Source organism: Eulemur rufifrons, chromosome 7 (assembly GCF_041146395.1).
Source record: "Eulemur rufifrons isolate Redbay chromosome 7, OSU_ERuf_1, whole genome shotgun sequence".
Lineage (NCBI taxonomy): Eukaryota > Metazoa > Chordata > Mammalia > Primates > Lemuridae > Eulemur > Eulemur rufifrons.
The window spans coordinates 93340462-93359084 of record NC_090989.1 but is presented as its reverse complement, the minus strand read 5'-3'; the positions used below and the strand labels follow the sequence as shown (position 1 = coordinate 93359084).

Below are 18623 nucleotides of genomic sequence, written 5' to 3'. Positions count from 1 at the left end.
TTTACTGAGTACCTGCTATATACTAGGCACTTCCTGTATTTTCTTTTATTTATCCTCTCACAGTATCATGAAAAAGGAACTTAAAGAGGAAACAAAAGTTCATTTACTTAACAAATATTTGAAAGGGGCGGCCTTGCAAAAATAACAGGAAAATACCTAATCCTACAATTTCCCCTGTAATGGTTAAAGATCAATCCTATGAGTTGTCTAACAGGTACCCCCGAAGGAGTTCTGTTTTGCACAACTTCTATAAAGAGCCAAATGGACGGAAAAGAGATGTAAATCTCTCTCTTTCAAAATTGTTTGATTTTTTTTTTTTTTTTTTTTTTTGAGAATCTGCCTTTACAGAGTTCCTGAGTAAACAGCAGAAAAACGAGATACAGCCTCAACCATATCTCAGGGACAGAGTTACATCTCCTGTGATAATCCCTTCTCCAAGGAAGGGCAGGAAACTAACTTTTAGACTTTGACATCCTTGCAGTTTTTGTTATCTACCTACCACTTGTGTTATCAACTGACAGCCATCACTATTTTTTTCTCTCTTCTTCCCCCTTAAATTCAGCAAGCCACTTGGCCTTGCTGCTGACACCCCCTTCTCTTTCTTTGAGGTGCCACGCCATCTCCCTGCTCTCCGCCCCCCTTTTTCTCGCGCTTTCTCTCTCTATCTCTCTGTTCTTCTAGAGGATAAAATAAATTTTATTTTTATATCTTAATCTCTGAGTGAGAAATCTTTCCCTATCTGCGCCATGAACACCTGCTAAGCTTTCCACCCTAACAATATTTATTGAGCATCTACTATTTATCAAGCACTTTTCGAGACATTGGAGTTAGATCAGTGAACAAAACAAGACAATGTATGAAGATTGGGAGTTAGAGGCAGTGAGGTAGGTACATTAGAATAACCTCTGTGGCCTTTTTAAAACTACCTAAATCATCTCCACTGCCTGCTACTGACTGGCTATTTTTGATGAGGAAATTCTCATATTCCTCAGGTATGCTGAGATAAAGGTTAAAAAACACATGTCTAAATCTAGTCTAGAACCAATGTCACTAGAATTATAGCTAACAAATGAGGACTGTATATCAGAAGACTGTCGATGTTGTTAGGCTAAAGTATATATGTAAAGATAGAAACTGTGGAGCCATTGTGTAGTGATGCTACTGTCTTCTGGTAAGAAATATAAGAATGTGTGCTTGATAGAGTGTTCCTCTGGATATATGATTTTGGATTTAATTTTAAAGACATTTGGTAGCCCATAACTTTTTTAAAACAGACGGGAAATAGATTTCTTACTCTCCAAAATTATGTATTAACTTTACTTCAAGCTTCTTTTTCAAGAGGAATATTTATACTCCTAATGACTATGGCTGGAAGAGACTCAGTTATGCCACATTTACCTTTGTTTTATCCAGTTCAAGAATTTGTGAGTTCTGCAATCATTTTTATATCAGTTAATTAGGCATGAAATCCAGGAGGGAGAAAGGAATGAGCGTTAGAATCACCACAGGATGTCACAAATCCCAGAGACAGGGGAAGTGAAAATTCATCAACCAATTGAATCACACATTACAGCCAGACCCTGGGCTACTGAGATGCAACTTAGACAATTGAAATCGATGAAAGTGCCTCTTAAAGCCCTCTGCTGGTCTATAATTGTAAAATGTTTACAAGCATTTTCACTGTTCATGCAATCTAAATACTTAAGCAATTGTAAGCACCCTACTTATTTCTATGGTGTGTATATTTTCACTAAGTTACAGATTCTATCATAAAGCTGTGCTTTCCATAGTATATGAAGATTGTTCAAATTTGAATATTTTAAATGTCAGCGTAGAATAACATTAATGTTTATGACTTGACTTTAAAGAAATCCATAGTGCAAAAAGCTGAATTTACATATCCTTGGGACATACAAGGAGTTTCACTAATCAGATAAATTCTTTAGAAGAAAAACTTCTGATAGAGCTATAATCAAGAAAGGAAGTTGATTAACACACCTGTATTGTTTGTTTGGTTATAGCATAACTTATTTTCAGGCTGCTACTCTGTAGGGTTCCCAGATTTGACCAGCTAAATCCCTTAGTTTTCTTCTGCTTCAGGATTTCTCAGTCTTCCCTGGTCTGCATGCCCTCCATGGAGTTTAAGGTTGAACTGTCCTTGTCTGTGTACTCCCCAACCCAGAGTAGCTGCCTGCTTCTTGGATTCCCACTAGCACTTTTTCTTTCTCTACTAACAGGCCACCTAGGCAGCTTTCCAAGTTGCATTTTTCTTTTTTTTCTGCTGTTCACAAATATCTTTGATAACTCTTTCTTGCCTCTGCAGGCAACTCAATGAGCCATTCTGTTGTCTGAGCTGATATTTCCAAAACATATTCATTCAACAAATCCGATTCCTCCTTGACTTTTATTTCAGCCTTTCAAGAATCCTAGCAGTTTTTGGTTCATATTTCTCACTATACCCATTAACACATAACTCCACATCTACATTTCATACCTGTATGGGAAAAATGATGCATTTTCATCCATTATATATTCCAGGATAGTAGTTTGGGAATCTTCCTAATTAAAACCCTGAAAGAAAGCACATGGCATTTGAGGATCACTCCAATTTGACCTTCTTTTAGAATAATTTCAGATCTTTTTATCTGCAACACACCTTCATCCCTCATTTCAAGTAGGCAAGTGACCAAGGATACCAGCAGATTCAATATTTTAAAATCAATTTACAAGGGAAAATCAGTTCTTGTTTTAAGAAAAAAAAAATGATGGTCTTAGACTACTTTAGGGGAGCCCACTGTGATATGGCTATGCTTTTGTAAAAAGATCTGTTATTTTAGGAGGTTGGGAGAGAGGAAACCATGAGAAGCCCGTGGTTGGTAGTGGAACCCTGTACAATGCAGACTAATATCACTGACTGTTCATGCTGGGAATTGTAGTAAATGTAAAATATGACTTTGACATTACGGCATAAATAGTCCTTTGAAAATATCTTTTCATTTGTTTTTCACTTTCTTCCTGTAATCTCTCAGATTCTGGTAGTACTGAAATAGTTCAGGTTTAGGTTAATAAACCTAAAGACTGTATTATTAGATACTAAAACAAGTAGGTGTTGCTGATTTTGTAAAATTGTTTTCTTAACTAAACTTCCAAATAAACATATCTGATCATCAGTAATACATATAAGTCATCTTTATTATCTTGGAAGATATAGATAAGTATATGCTCCTTGTAATTAATATGGCAGTCATAGCCATGAAAATAATGTCTAGTCCACCAGTACAATTATTTAGATTAGCTATTTGTTTTCCATAATCAAAAGAAGACAACCCTCCCCAAAATACAAAAACAAAACTGAGTAGCTACAATATGCAACCAACTTTCTGCCTCAGACTTTAAAAACAATGTATTCTGAGCCTCAGCTGACTCTTCATTATGTCACAAGTCTAAGTCACCCTGTGAAAAATAGAGTTGGTGGCTCTATGTAAATTAGGTTTTCCACCCTTAGGGAATCAGCTCTGTGAGATTCAATGGGTATTTAAACAGCTACAAAGGATTTATTAAAGAGAGAGCAGTGCATCTATCACTGATTAGTATATTTTGAGAGAAAGGCACAATGAACAGCAACCTTTGGATGATTAAGTTAGTTAATCACAGTATCAAATGACATTAGTGCTAGATGGAATCTAAAAGATAGAAGACCAACCCTCCCATTTTACTGAAGAAGCCTAGAGCTCTTCCTAAGACCAGCTTTTTGAAAGGACCTCAGTTACACTAAACTGTAAGATCGCTGAAGACACTGTATAATTGTTGCTTATATCTATGGTGTTTGTACAATGCTTGGGACATATTAAATATTCAAAATATGAATTCATATGATTGATTAGTAAATGACTTTATGAACAAACATGAGTAAAAGAAACAATATGATCTCCTGTCTGTTACATAGGGGTTTGTGTTATATAACTCATACTCAAGGTTGATTTTACCTGTTTTCAAAAAGTTCTCTCATTTTTTTAAGTAGCCTGAATTTTCGGTGACCTCTCTCTCTCTCTCTCTCTCATACACACACACACATATAATGAGATATAGTCATTGAGCTTGCAATCATACTTCTTACTGGCCTCAGTATATTGAGATGAACCAGGGACATAAATGTCCCTAAACACCCTTCTTATCAGTTGCCAGATAACCAAATCTTTAGCCAGAGTAAAAATATCAGGGACATCCAGCATCCTGATTTACATAACATAAACCCCTATTCAATAGGCAGATTCATATTTTGAATGTATCTGTGTACTTATAGGTCTTTCATCTTCATTCTTAGACCCACAGGTATCTGCATCCAGTGCCCTATGTCCCCTGACATCCCACACATTGTTTTCTTCTCTAAGCACACCTTTTGATTTTTTCTTCTATGCTACATCTTTAAACAGGCATTTCTTTGGATGTATTGATTTTTAGCAAAACATTGATGGTGAGTTGAACCATCCAAAATGGCCATAACAAATCTGGGACAATTTGGAAAATAAATAATGATATCAACATATTATAGCCCATAGTATAAAATAAATACCTATGAGTTCATGCTAATACAAATAATCTGAATACATAAATAAATGGGGGGGAAGGGACAGCTATTCTTTATACTAGAATCCCAATTGATGAATGTAAGAATGATGGAAATAGAAAAATCACAATTTTGTCAAACACCACCTTGTTTCAGATAACTGTCATCAACAGATATTAAAATTAGTGTCCAAAAGTATGATGAGAAACAGGATAGTTTCATAATCTTAAAGTATCCACCCAAAAAATACTTTTTCACAGATTGGTGGAGACTAAGGACACATGACAACTAAATACAATGTGGGATCCTACATAGAATCCAGGACCAAAAAAAAGACATTAGTGGAATAATTAGAAAAACTTGAACAAGGTCTATAGACTTTAATAGTACCACATCAAATTAATTTACTGGTTTTGGTCATTGTGCACGAGTTAGAGACAATATGTTAACATTTCAAGAAACTGAGTGGAGGGTACATGGGAACTCTGTGCTTTTTTCAGTTTCTTTGTAAGTCTAAATGATTTCAAAATTAAAATTACAAATATGTCTAAATAAATAAATAGGTTATAACACTCTCTTACATTTGTATGGCCCTTTATAAAAGTAGCTTAAGAGATAGGGAGGTTTTTATGATCCACGTGTGACACAGGAAATACATGCCAACCTTTCAGTGACTTGCCCAAGATGACCCATTTATGGAACCAGGTATTTGGTTAGATCTCATTTTCCTCACTACAGGAACTGTCGAACTTTACTGTTTAATTCTTATAACTACAAAGAAGATGGAGAAGGCATTATTATTCCCATTTTATGGATGGGAAACTGAGTTCCAGCAAGAGTAAAAACTTGCCATATATAACACAGATTAGTAAGTAGTGGAGTTAGAATTCAAGTTGAAGTCTTCTCTTAACACAGTTTCTTTCTTTTCTTTCTTTTTTTTCTTTTTTTGAGACAGAGTCTTGCTCTGTTGCCCTGGGTAAAGTGCAGTGCATCATCATAGCAACCTCAAATTCCTGGGCTCAAGCTATCCTGTGGCTTCAGCCTCCCAAGTAGCTGGGACTACAGGAATGCGCCACGACGCCCGGCTAATTTTTCTATTTTTAGTAGAGCCAGGGTCTCACTCTTGCTCAGGCTGGTCTCAGACTCCTGAGCTCAAGCGATCCTCCCACCTTGGTCTCCCAGAGTGCTAGGATTACAGGCCAACCCAGTTTCTTTTCATTCGTCTTACAAAAATGTAGCTATTTCTTTCATTTAAGAACATTTGTTTGGAACCTACTAGTCAAGACACTGCACTGAGCACTATGTATACAAAAAATGGATATGGCTTGTTTGTTGGGGGTCATCTTCAATGAGGTGAGTTTTGAAAGAGAAGTTGTCCAGGTGAAAGAGACTAGGAATATCATTCTAAAGGATCGTGCTTAAAATTCTGCTTCAGTAGCTTCAAAATAGCTACAGACATGAAAGCTTGCAGAGAGGCAAACAAGAGTTCATCCATGTGCCAGGAGGGTGGCACAACTCAATTCCCCAGTGACAGAAGCTCCTGTGCCCGGGAGCCTTCCAGACCTTGCCCTATGTATGTTTTCATCTGGCAGTTTATTTGTATCCTTTAAAATATACTTTGTAAACATAAATAAATTTGCTTCTCTGACAAATTAGTTTTGCTGCTTTCATATTTCAGTGGTTCAGCTGGCTGGCCTCATCAATTTCTCTTGAGTTGTGCCATTAATTTGATCTTACGAAAGTTGCAGTGGTTCTGGTAGGAGTCTGCCTGCTGACAGCTGGATAACTAATTTTAAGAGAAAATGTGTCTGCATGGCTTTAGAACTCTGAGCATTGCAGACTGTTCTAGTACCAGCGCAGCAGAAGGAAACTGACCAGAGAATACGTGCAACCCCCAGTCCTCCAATACTAGGTCTCTGGGTTGAACATGCTACCTCAGCTTAAATTGGTGAGCTGGAGACAGGGGTTTCCTCAATTCTAGAGGCCTGGCTCCAAATTGTGTGTGTGTGTGTCTTGACTACGTTTACAACCCTTAATTTGTTGAAACTCTGTTTAAATGGAACACCTCTCCTGAATTTATCTAATCTCGCCAAAGATTACACAATTCAAACGATCTGAATTTGCCTTTCCTTCATTAGTTTCACACGTGTTCAGATCAGCCTGCAAGGGGGATAAATTCAACATCATGGAGATTTAAGGCATTAACATATTAGATCCATTCATCACCATAATTCTGCAAATAACAGTGTAGCCAAGTTCAGGAAAAATAAGACCAAATGATTATTCTCTGCAGGGTGTGTAGATTTGGATCTTCAACTTTGGAATGCCATTGTTTTGGTGGCAGAGGGAATTTATACATCTGTATTTGAACAAGATTTAACACTACAATAGCTGTTCTTGGTGTACAATTAAGGCAAATGAATTCTTTGCTTGTACAAGAACTCTCTTCCCCCTAACCTGAAGGGGGAGAGAACAGTGTCGCTTATATGGTTTACTCAGGTGTGATCTTTTACTATGAGGCTGCTTTAAGACATTTGAATAATAGACTTAATACATTTGAGATCACAAGTATTAAGTTTATACATTGCAAGACTGGCCAGTGGGTTGCAAGAGCTTTGAGGCTTGAAGAGTACGAACAACAAGCTGAAAGCTCAGTGATAGCAATTTCAGTTTGTTAAACCATTCATTGTCCCCAGGTTAAAAAGTTATAGGCCTCTATTTAATGACTGATACTTTGCCCAGATTCTCTGTTAATAAAACCAAATTTCCAGTTGTAACCCTTTCCAATGAATTGGTGTAAAAACTTTAAGCCATGTTAGCCTTAAAAATTTGATTGATGTGGTGGAGTGGAGGACTGTAATACCGTTATTGTCTGACTTATGTATATCTTTATATAGTGTGTTATCTTTCAACTATGATTACTCATTCTGCCTTAACCTCTAACAATTGTATAGTCTACTGATGTCCTGATTTCATAAGACATGAGAGTGATTTCTGTTGCATAAATGATAGCTTTCATTGCTTATAAAATGTGCTTCAACACACTCAATAGTGTCTTCTTCAAATTTACATTGCATTGATGGCATCTGGCAACCCCATATGGTGAAACTTAATTATGACCTTTTCAATTAAATTATGGTTGGAAACCCACTTCTGGGGTGTAGCTCAGCGATCTACTAAATTTCTCAGTGACATTCAGAACATGAAATAATTTTGAGAGAATAAATTTGCAATACAAGTGGGAACAAAGGAGAAGGTTTTCAATCTGTAATAATTTATTTTTCAAAATTCATTACTTGTGCAATTTACTTTCCAAGCTAATTATAAGCAAAGATGAGTAACACTGCCTTGGCAAGAGTCTGTGCTTAAGATATTTCCATATGTTAAAGCAGAAATACCTAGCACAGTACTTATATGCAAGTAGAATGTCGTGGAAAATGTTCCTAGGGCAGGTTCTCCAGCACCTCCTCCCAGCTTTGGTCTTGGTTAAGGACTTTGCATCCTGTTTCATGGAGAAAAGGGAGCCCATCAGAAAACTTCCATGATCTGCCACTACCACGTTCCCTCCTAAAAGCACGTGTACCTATGTACTTTGGCTTTTCTCCTGTTTCTGTAGATGCATTCTCTGTGCTTCCATCTAAGGCCAACCCCTCTACTTATATTCTAGACATCATTCCCTCTCCTCCTCTCTTGATACCACTCCTGCAATGCCCTTCTCCCCTAAATAATCAATATCACTCTCCTAGATCATTACTATTAGGAAAAAAATGCTGGTTTTTTTTCTACCTTAAACAAACAAGCAAACAAAGAAAACTCTCTCTTAAATACCCACTTCTCCATCCAGCTACTGCCTCATTTCTCTCTCCTTCAAATGAGGTTTCTCTTTGCTCAGTTTCTAAATCTTTCCTTCCCATTCTTCCTTAATCACTCTAATTAAGATTAATTACCTTCCTTCACTCTCCTCTGCAGTCTCCACTCCAGCTGTGTTGGATTCTTGCTGATCTTTGGACCAACCAGACAACACTCCTTCCTTAGCATTCGCACTTGCTGATTCCTGGCCTCTGACTCTAGATATCCAGAACTTGCTTCTTCGCCTTACATCTTTGAAGCCATTTTTCAAAAATTACCTATTCAGTGAAGGCTTTCTTTTTAACTTTTTTTATTTCAGCATATTACAGGGGTATAAATGTTTAGGTTACGTATGTTGCCTTTGCCCCACCTGAGTCAGAGCTTCAAGCGTGTCCATCCCCCAGACGGTACGCACCGCACCCATTAGGTGTGTATATACCCATCCCCTCCTCCCCCATCCCACCTGCCCGACACCCGATGAATGTTATTACTATATGTGCACTTAAGTGTTGATCGGTTAATACCAATTTGTTGGTGAGTACATGTGGTGCATGTTTTTCCATTCTTGTGAAGACTTTCTAATCTTTCTATTTAAAATTTCAATACTCCTCGCTCCCTCACTTCCTTATCCCCTTTCTCTGAGTTTTTTATTTTTCTGGGACAGTTATCACATTCCAATATCTTATATAACTCACTTTCTAACTAAGTTCCATTACAGAGGTTTTTGAAGTTTTTAATGTTTATCAGGCAAAGTAGACAGAAGTCTCCTTTACAAACAAATCAAATATCCCATGACAAGGAGATGTTGTGGGAATGGGGACTTGGACTTAGGAGCCAGATCTCATTGACTCTCTGCTCACTATTTATGTGGTCTCAGGTAACTACCCAAAGTCTCTGCATCTCAGTTGGCCTGTGTGTAAGCAGGGATGATACACTCGAGTCATTCACTCAACAAACATTGAGTGCGGACTTGGGCCAGGCAGCGGGCTGGGCCCAGAGAGTCCTAGTGGGACAAACGTGGTTCCTGTCCTCATGAAGCTTACAATCTAGCGAGGGAGCAGATATTAAGCAATAATCCTAGAAACAAAGTGAAAATCACAGCCACTCGATTGTAAAGGAATAAATGAGCTGGCCTGTAAAGAGCCTGGCTTAGTAATTAGCGCTCAGATAATTCCTCCTTCCCCATTTCTCTCACACCACCACTCCCTTGTTTCAACTACACTTTTACTGACAGGCACATCCCAGTTGATATCCTACCAACTTGCTTTTCACACTTGAATGTGTATAACAATCACCTGAAATGGCCCTTAAAAATACAGGCAACTGAGACCAATGTCTAGAATTTCTGGTTCGAGAGTTTGGTGATGTGGCTTCCAAACTGTATTTTAACCACCTACTAGGAAGTTCTGATGCAGAAGTCACCAGACCACACATTGGGAAGTACTGATTTAGAGAAGTAGTTTTATTGTCTCCCTTTTTAATAATAGGTTATAAAAACATTTTAAAGTTATGTCATTCAGAATAAATTATGCTCTCCTAGAAGCCATTTAATCTAGCACTTTTGACTCACATTAATGATATTAATGATCCATAGAGACCACATACTCACTATCAAATCTTACTAGGTTCTAAATCTTAAAATAACTCAGCCCCCTGGGAACAATTTTTGTTGCCTGCTAGCCTCATTGCAAAAATTACTGGAAGAATTTTAAAATGCTATCAATTTTAATGGCTAAAATGTAAGGAATAGCAAGAGAGCCACAACCAAAAAAAAAAAAAAAAAAATTGACCACAGCCTTCCTGCCGCAGACACTGAGGACCACAATCAACAGATGGTGCTGACTGCTGCAATTATTAAGCCATGCAGATTCAAATATGAACATAATGTCACTCTGTTAACATAATTATACTAAGTCAAAGAATTTTGAATTACGGTTTGTGGCCATGTTCTGTGCTAAGGTCGTAAACCCACCAAAGTATTCCTTAGTAAGTAGTCAGAAGGTAAGTTAGATTTTACAAGCACATCTTGTTTTATTGCACTTTTCTTTCTTGCATTTTACAGATGTATTTTTTACAAATTGGAGATTTGTGGCAACCCTGCATTAAGCCAAGTCTATTGACACCATTTTTCCACAAGCACGTGCTCACTTCATGTCTCTGTGCCACGTTTTGGTAATTTGCATAATATTTCAAACTTTTTCATTATTATATCTGTTATGATGATCTATGATCAGTGATCTTTGATGTTACCATTGTAATTGTTTTCAGTAGCCACAAACCACACCCATAAAAGACAGCAAACTTAATCCATACATGTTGTTTGTTCTGACTGCTCCCAATGACTGGCCCTTCCCCCATCTCTGTCCCTCTCCTCAGGCCTCCCTGTTCCCTGAGACACAACCATATGGACTTTAGACCAATTAATAACCCTTCAATGGTCACTAAGTGGTCAAGTAAAAGGAAGAGTCACACATCTGTCACTTTACATCAAAAGCTAGAAATGATCAAGGTTAGTGAGGAAGGCATGTCAGAAGCCAAGATAGGCAGAAAGCTAGGCCTCTGGCACCAAACAGCCAAGTTGTGAATGTGAAGGAAAAGTTCTTGAAGGAAATTAGAAGTACTATTCCACTGAACGTAAGAATGATAAGAAAGCTGACATGGAGCTTCTATCTGGTGGTCTGAATAGAAGATCAAACCAACCACAACATTCCTTAAACCAAAGCCTAATCCAGAGCAAGGCCCACTCTCTTCAATTCTGTAAAGGTGGAGAGAGGTGAGGAAGCTGCTGCAGAAGAAAAGTTGGAAGCTAACAGACGTTGGTTCATGAGGTTAAGGAAAGAAGCCATTTCTATAACATAAAAAGTGCAAGGTAAATCAGCAAGTGCTGATGTAGAAGCTGCAGCAAGTTATCCAAATCCAGAAGATCAAGCTAAGATCATTGATGAAGGTGACTATGTTAAACAACAGATTTTCAATAAAGACAAAACCGTCTTCTATTGGAAGATGATGCAGTCTAGGACTTTTATAGCCAGAGAGGAAAAAGTCAGTGTCTGCTTTTGATGCTTCAAAAGTATCGGCTAACTCTCTTGTTAGGGACTAATGCAGCTGGTGGCTTTAAGTTGAAGCTAATGCTCACTTATAATTCCAACAATCCTAGAGCTATTAAGAATTTGAAAATCTTGTATAAGTAAGATAAAACCATAACACCCCAAACCTAGAGATTAAAGACATGTCCTATAGCTTTGAAGAGGTGATTGCTTTTTGCCCTCATCTACTTTTTTTCACAAATCAAATAGCCTTAGGGTCATTCTCTAAGAGTTTAAGCCTTAATTTATTTTTATCAATCTGGTAAGTGACTACTGGTAACTCAGTGTGGTTTTATTTTAATTAGTAATTATCAAAAAGTTTGACCATAGTTTTATGTGTTTAAAAGCCATTTGTAATACCTTCTTGGTGAAATGTCTATTCATATCCTTTGCCTATTTTTCTATAGCATTTTTGATTTTATCAATTTATAGAAGTCCTTATAGAGGGAGGAAATCATCCTTTTGTCAGTAATTTATGCTTTTGCAGTCTGTCACTTGTCTTTTGACTTTACTCGTATGTTTTTTGCTGTGCATTTGTTTTTATTTTAACGTTGTCATATTTATTAATGTTTTCTTTAATGGCTCCTGGGTCTTTGTCACACTTAGGGCTTCTCCAATTCAACACCATATGTGTATGTATATATATAAAAATACATATATACACACATATAACATATACATATATTTTATATATATATACATGTATGTATATGCATATATATGAAAAAATCTGTGTACAAATATGTATATGTCTATATTTACATATGAATATAAGTTTGAAATGTGTATGTTAAAAAATTGTCATCATTTTTCCCTGGAACTTTAAAGTTTCATTTTTTACTTTTGAAGTCTGGAATTTATTTTGATTTAAAGTACAAAGTATACATATTCCTCATTTTTTAAATACATTGATATCCTGTTCTCCCAACACCAGTTATCATTGTTATCTATTACTAAATAATCTCTCTCAACCCACTGATTTGTTTTTTTTTTTTTTTTTTTTTTTTTTTTTTTGTTGAGACAGAGTCTCACTTTGTTGCCCAGGCTAGAGTGAGTGCCGTGGCGTCAGCTTAGCTCACAGCAACCTCAAACTCCTGGGCTTAAGCGATCCTACTGCCTCAGCCTCCCGAGTAGCTGGGACTACAGGCATGCGCCACTATGCCCGGCTAATTTTTTCTATATAGATTTTTAGGTGTCCATATAATGTCTTTCTATTTTTAGTAGAGACGGGGTCTCGCTCAGGCTGGTCTCGAACTCCTGACCTTGAGCAATCCACCCGCCTCGGCCTCCCAGAGTGCTAGGATTACAGGCGTGAGCCACCGCGCCCGGCCTCAACCCACTGATTTGAAATACCAAGTTTTATCACATACTAAATTATATTTCAAACCACCCTACTTTAATTATTGTAGCTTTTTAACACATTTTAGTATGTCATCACTATTCTTTTGTCCCCAAAATTTTCTTTGCTATTCTTGCTTCTTAGTCTTTCTATATAAACTTTCAAATTAGCTTGTCCAATTTTTTAAAGTTGCTATTTTTATTGAAATTGCATTAAATGTATAGTGTAACATAGGAAGAACTGACATTTTTTTATAATATTAAATATTCTTATCTAAAAATAAAGTATCAAATTCCATTTATCCTAGTCTGTTCTCCTCACTGTCTCATAATTACTGTAAATGACTTTTACAGATTGTTTCAGCCAAAATCCAAATAAAGTCCAGGCATTGTAATTTGTTGATATATCTCTCAAATCTCTTTTAAGCCATCTGTCTCCCTGTTTCTCTGGCTCTCACTGCCCTTAATTCCTGCATTTTGTTTGTTGAAGCTGAATCAATTTTCCTGTGGATTTCCCCACCATCTGGATCTTGCTGATTGTACCCTCACAGTGTTGTTTAACATGTTAATCTGTTCTTATTTTGGTAAAAACACTTTGTTGTACCTATACCTCGGCAACACTTTGACTTTTCTTTTGTATAGATATTCCTTATTTCTTTTTGAGTGTATTCCTAGGGTTTGTAATAGTATAACCTCTGTTGGGGGCAATTTGGTGTATTTATCAAAATTACAACTACTTGTATCTTTTGAGCCAGCAATTTAACTTCTAGGAATTCATCCTGCAGTGATAATTGCACACCTGTGAAATGATCTATTACTGAAATTACTCCTTGCAGCACTATTTGTAATAGCAAAAGTTTACAATAATATAAATTCCCATTGGTAATAGACTAATTAAATAAATTATGACATATCTGTACAGTGAAATGCTGTGAAGCTGATAAAAAAAATGAGGAAATAGTTTCCAACATACGTTGTTAAATGAAAAAATGAGGGTGTAACCAGTGTGTATAGAATATATGTTACTATTTCTGTAAGAAAAGGGGTAATACATATACTGTATATGCATAAGATATCTCTGGAAGATAACATTGGTAAGTTCCAGCAAGGAAAATTAGCTGACTAAGGGACAAGGGAGTGTGGGAAAGATTAACCTTGCTATATGCTTTTTTATACCATTTAAATATTGTGCTCAGTGAATGTTTTACCTATTTAACTTTTTTTGGCTAAAGAGTTTAAGTACTGTAATGATTTAAATGGTAGGTTAAAATCCCAATTAATATATTTACATTTAAATCTTGTAGAATTATTTGGCATAATTAGGATCAATATGTTAAAGACACGTTAAAGACAGTGAGATTTCATCCTAACATTAAGGGATACCTCACCAAGTAAGGCAATCTAAAACTGAGATGGACAGCTTTATATGTCTTGTACGAGAATTCCTGCAAAAATTAACAGGAGTGGACCAGATAACCTCTAAATCTCATGCAACATGGGCAGCATGGCATAGTAAAATAGTATTTTAGGCATTTAAAGCCTTCAGACAAAAGTTCAGGTCCCCTCTCTACTCCTTAATAAACTGTGTGAAGATGATAAAATGTCTCAAACTTAACAGGTTTCAGTTTCTTAATCTACAAAAGAGGATCGCCTCCATCTACCTATAGATTTGTTATGAAGATTAGTAATAATTTATATTATGTCTAGATGCCTGGTCCATTATATTATTATTCTAGCTCTAGAATTCCATGAATTAATGGTCCCTGGGGAGAAAATTGAGGTCAAAGTTATATTTTATGGGAAGAATTTTTCTTTTCATTTTGAAACCTAGACATTTCTATCATATTTCTGAATTTTACCAACAATTCCCTAAATCTTCTAGCCCATGGCCACTCACATGTAGAATCTACACATAATAGCAGAAGTGAGAAAATATGACAGTATGTCCCATCCTAGTTGGATAACCTGTCTTGCACATATCTCAAGTTGAGCTTTGAGTCTCATTATTTTTCTTACTGGGATTATAAAACTGTATATTTAAATATAGATCTATAGATCTGTTATAGTGTAAAATCTATCATACGGCAACCCGATGCCCATCATTCAGTCATTCTCTGCAGGGCCAATTACCTGTATTTTTTTTTAAAAGTTAAGTCTAGCATTCATTTTACCCTAATTTACTCATAGACAAGTCTTATCTGCATGATAGGCTCTGACTCATATCTTGAAGTCATTAAAATAGTCTCTGAAAAAAAGTATTCTCTGAAATTTCTCTGACACAACTGGCTTTAACTTTTGATAATGCTTAAGCAGGTAAGAAACAATGCAAAAGTTAAAAAGAAAAAAAAAGCCACCCTCCTCACCTGCATTTCACCATGACTCTTCTGAGATCCTTCAGTGCTTACTAAGGAGAGTGATGCATGCTAACTGTATGCCAGGACAGTGGATGCTGGTACAAGTATAAGATCCATAAAATATCCCTCCCATTCTACCTGTCCAATGATGTGAATAGCTTTAAGCTGCTGTGTAAGGAGCTTGATAAGGGACAGTTTCCTGTGAGTGATGACTGTTAAACTAGAATCCAATGCAGGAGAAATTAATTAAATCCATTTCTCTCTGCATCTTGAAAAATAAGAGTGGTCGAATTTGAAGTGCTTTGTGGAGAAGTACGATACCTTCCCAACTTTTTTTTTTCACCTACCGAACATTACCATTGGCTGACTTTCTTAACACATCTTTTTACATGTTCCTAGAGCTGTTACTATATTGTAAATGTTGTTCTGAAAATTAGGAGGAAATGTAACTAGAATACTCTTACAGAGCCTTTTTGTAACCACTTATGTTTTACTTGCTTGTCCACACTCTGCAATACAAATTACAAGTTGCCTTTTCAGTCATTCACAGTGATGAGCAGGAACAGGAAACCAAAGTTGCTTTGAGAAATCCCCTTTTACAATGTGTGTGGCAGGTTTATTAAATAGAGTTAACAGGCGATTATCAGGTAGCATTAACACAACGTTAGTCAACGTCAGAGAACTTTTTTAAGTTTATGGGAGCTTTACAAAACAAAGCAGTAAAATTATTTTTGGACACATTTTCTTACTTTCACTTTCCACACAGTTTGTAGTCCTGAAAAAGACAGTTTAAAAAAGTGACGTAGGTAACTTAATTTCCCCAGGGCAAAATAAATGTGAGCCACAAGTACTTTTATGATTAAGAGCCATTTAATTTAGGTTGGTGTTCTGTATCAGTAAGAGTTCTTTCTGTCAATCTCTAACATTTCTAGCACAAAGTGAAGAGAAAAGAGTACTTAGAAGAAATCATAATAAAGAAATTTTTCCAGGTTTCTAAATTAGTATATATTTTTAAAAACCATCAAAACAGCTGTATGAAATGTAAAGTAGTAAAACAACTAGCTTGGCACACAGCAAATGCTCAGTAGTAGGTTGAAGCATATGAGGTTGCCGGTATTTGACCACTTCAACTTATGGAATTGACAATTTCACAAGATTCAAGTTAATATTAATGTCCTTCCTTATTTACATTGGTATCAAAATCCCATCAGTCTAAACTGTCTTAGGAAGAGGGCCCTCGGATCTTAGGAACATTACAGTTATTAGCCAAGATAAGGAAGTAGCTTTGTGTGGCCTCAGTAAACAATGGGGCAAATTGCGCCTATGCATTTCAGCTCAGGCGAGTTTTGTGATGTCCTTAAATCCTCACACATGATCTTACAAAATAAGGCAAGAGGTTAAAGCTGAAAAAGCAAAATAACAACAGCTATGAGGCTGACATCGTAGTGGGGAGAGACAGAAAATCCAAAAAAAAAAAAGAAAAAAAAAGGAAGCACTCTGTAAGAATAATTCAAATATAATTTGATTTGGGATACTTTGATGTGTTTGGCATCAATAGTCCTATGCTGCTGTCCTCTATTGGCATATCATTCTATTACAATAGTATATTTGCAGTTCTTACTGTACATTATCAAGATAAGTTTAAAACTGATTTTGAATGCTCTAAAGTCTGTGAGAATTTTTTTCTTGAGGTTTGTGTACTAAATAACTACTCTTAAAGTTTTACCTCATTCCCAGCCCTTCAGGATACACTCAGGTGTCACTTCAGTGCACATGAATGACTGAAGCATGAATGGGGCTACTACTCCCTTCATTAGCAAAATGATTGAGAAGTAACCTTACACCTGGGTATTTTTAGATTTTCAGGAGACACAGCCAACTTTTAAAAACTGTATTGCATAAGGAATATTTTAATAATAAAAAATTAGAAAATCCAATATTTTAAACATTTTGAACAAATAGTTGACTCTATGCCTTTGAACAGTGTATACATAGCCCATGAAGGACAATGATACAAGGTGTTTCCAGCGTGAACATTCTACAATCTTGTAAACAGACAAGCCCACTGTCTGGGGAAGAGATCAAACAGCAGGGATTTCTTAAAACATTAATTAGTAAGTTAAGACCATTAGTGCCTGGCTTAGTCCCACAGCGGTTTTGGGCCACATGTGACCCTGATTGATGATGACATTTACACTCTTTCTGGAACTACTCACTGAATTTTATCTTAGGGCCTGTGTGTCACTCATTTTGCTCTCCTGACAGGAATCCAAAGGAAGTCATTCATTGGCAAGTACAAATTCTCCTCAATTGTGCCAAGGAGAATTATTCATTACCATTTTATGGAAAGTCCAAATCACATTTCCAGGAGGGCTGGGGACCTGCCAGATCACTGGGTTTTGTTGGCATTGATTGATTTTATTTTCTCCAATAATTACCTGCTTTAATCAAAAGCCTTTGGAATTCCAAATGAAGTCTCTACCATTTGAGATCTCCTGAAGAAAGGGAGTTTGTTTTCAAATAAAAACATCTTAGCTAAGGAAATATGTTTTATGGGGTTCATGCTACTAATTGTTCTCTGCTTTTGTTTTAAACACTTATATTAAGAGTTATGTGGTCAAGAACCAATGTTATGAAAAGTTGATCTGTTTAGCCTACTTGTTCAGCTCTGAACTATCTAGTCACTAGCCACATGTGGCTGTTTAAATTAAGATCAAATAAAATTAAAAATTTGTTTCCTCTGTTTCACTAGCCACATTGTAAGTACCCAGTAGCTACCCATGGCTAGTGGCTACCTCATCAGATAAGCATACATATGGAATATTTCTGTCATCACAGAAATTTCTATTGGACTGCATTGACAAAGGCTCTCTCCTTGACCAAACTTGAGGCAGGCACTTCTGAGCCCTCTTATCCACTAGGCCCTGACCCTGGAGTCTGCCCTTGGCCTGCTGAGTCCAATTTTAGTAAGAATTTGGCTGGGTGAATTTAGCGAGAATCCTCCACTTTTGATATCTGATCAAATTCCTCACTCCCCATCCTTGATCTCTTATTGCCCTGGCCCGCCTTCACCAAGATCCTGTCACATCAATTTAGGCAGAATCCCCCTTACTCCTGATGTTTCCTCTTAGTAATTTTCTATCCACCCTTTGTCTTGGCTATAAATTCCCATTGTCCTCATTTTCAGAGTTATGCTTGATCTCTCTGCACTACTGCAAAACTTCCATTGCAGTGGTCCCTCTTGAATAAAGTCCTTTTTACTGTCTTTAACAAGTGTCATGAATAATTTTTTCTTTATCAGTATTATTTTAACCTGTAAAAGAACACAATTGAGTATTTTAACTTTTTATGGTGTAAGGTGGGAAAAGGATTGACCAGAGATTTATTTATTCAACATCTATTTATTGAGTCAAAACAATTTCACAAGAG

General features: G+C 36.5%; 2 protein-coding genes across 2 annotated transcripts in view; one reads left to right on the top strand and one right to left on the bottom strand.

Moving 5' to 3' along the window:
* The window catches only part of PDCD10 (programmed cell death 10), a 74083-nt gene extending 64339 nt beyond the window's left edge, over window positions 1–9744 (bottom strand). Inside the window, exon 1 of the mRNA XM_069472972.1 lies at window positions 9734–9744. The gene's annotated coding sequence lies outside the window, so the exon portion shown is untranslated. The remainder of the gene's footprint in view (window positions 1–9733) is intronic.
* SERPINI1 (serpin family I member 1) overlaps window positions 1–18623 on the top strand; it is a 77046-nt gene that overhangs the window by 18840 nt on the left and 39583 nt on the right. The gene's annotated exons all lie outside the window — the stretch shown is intronic.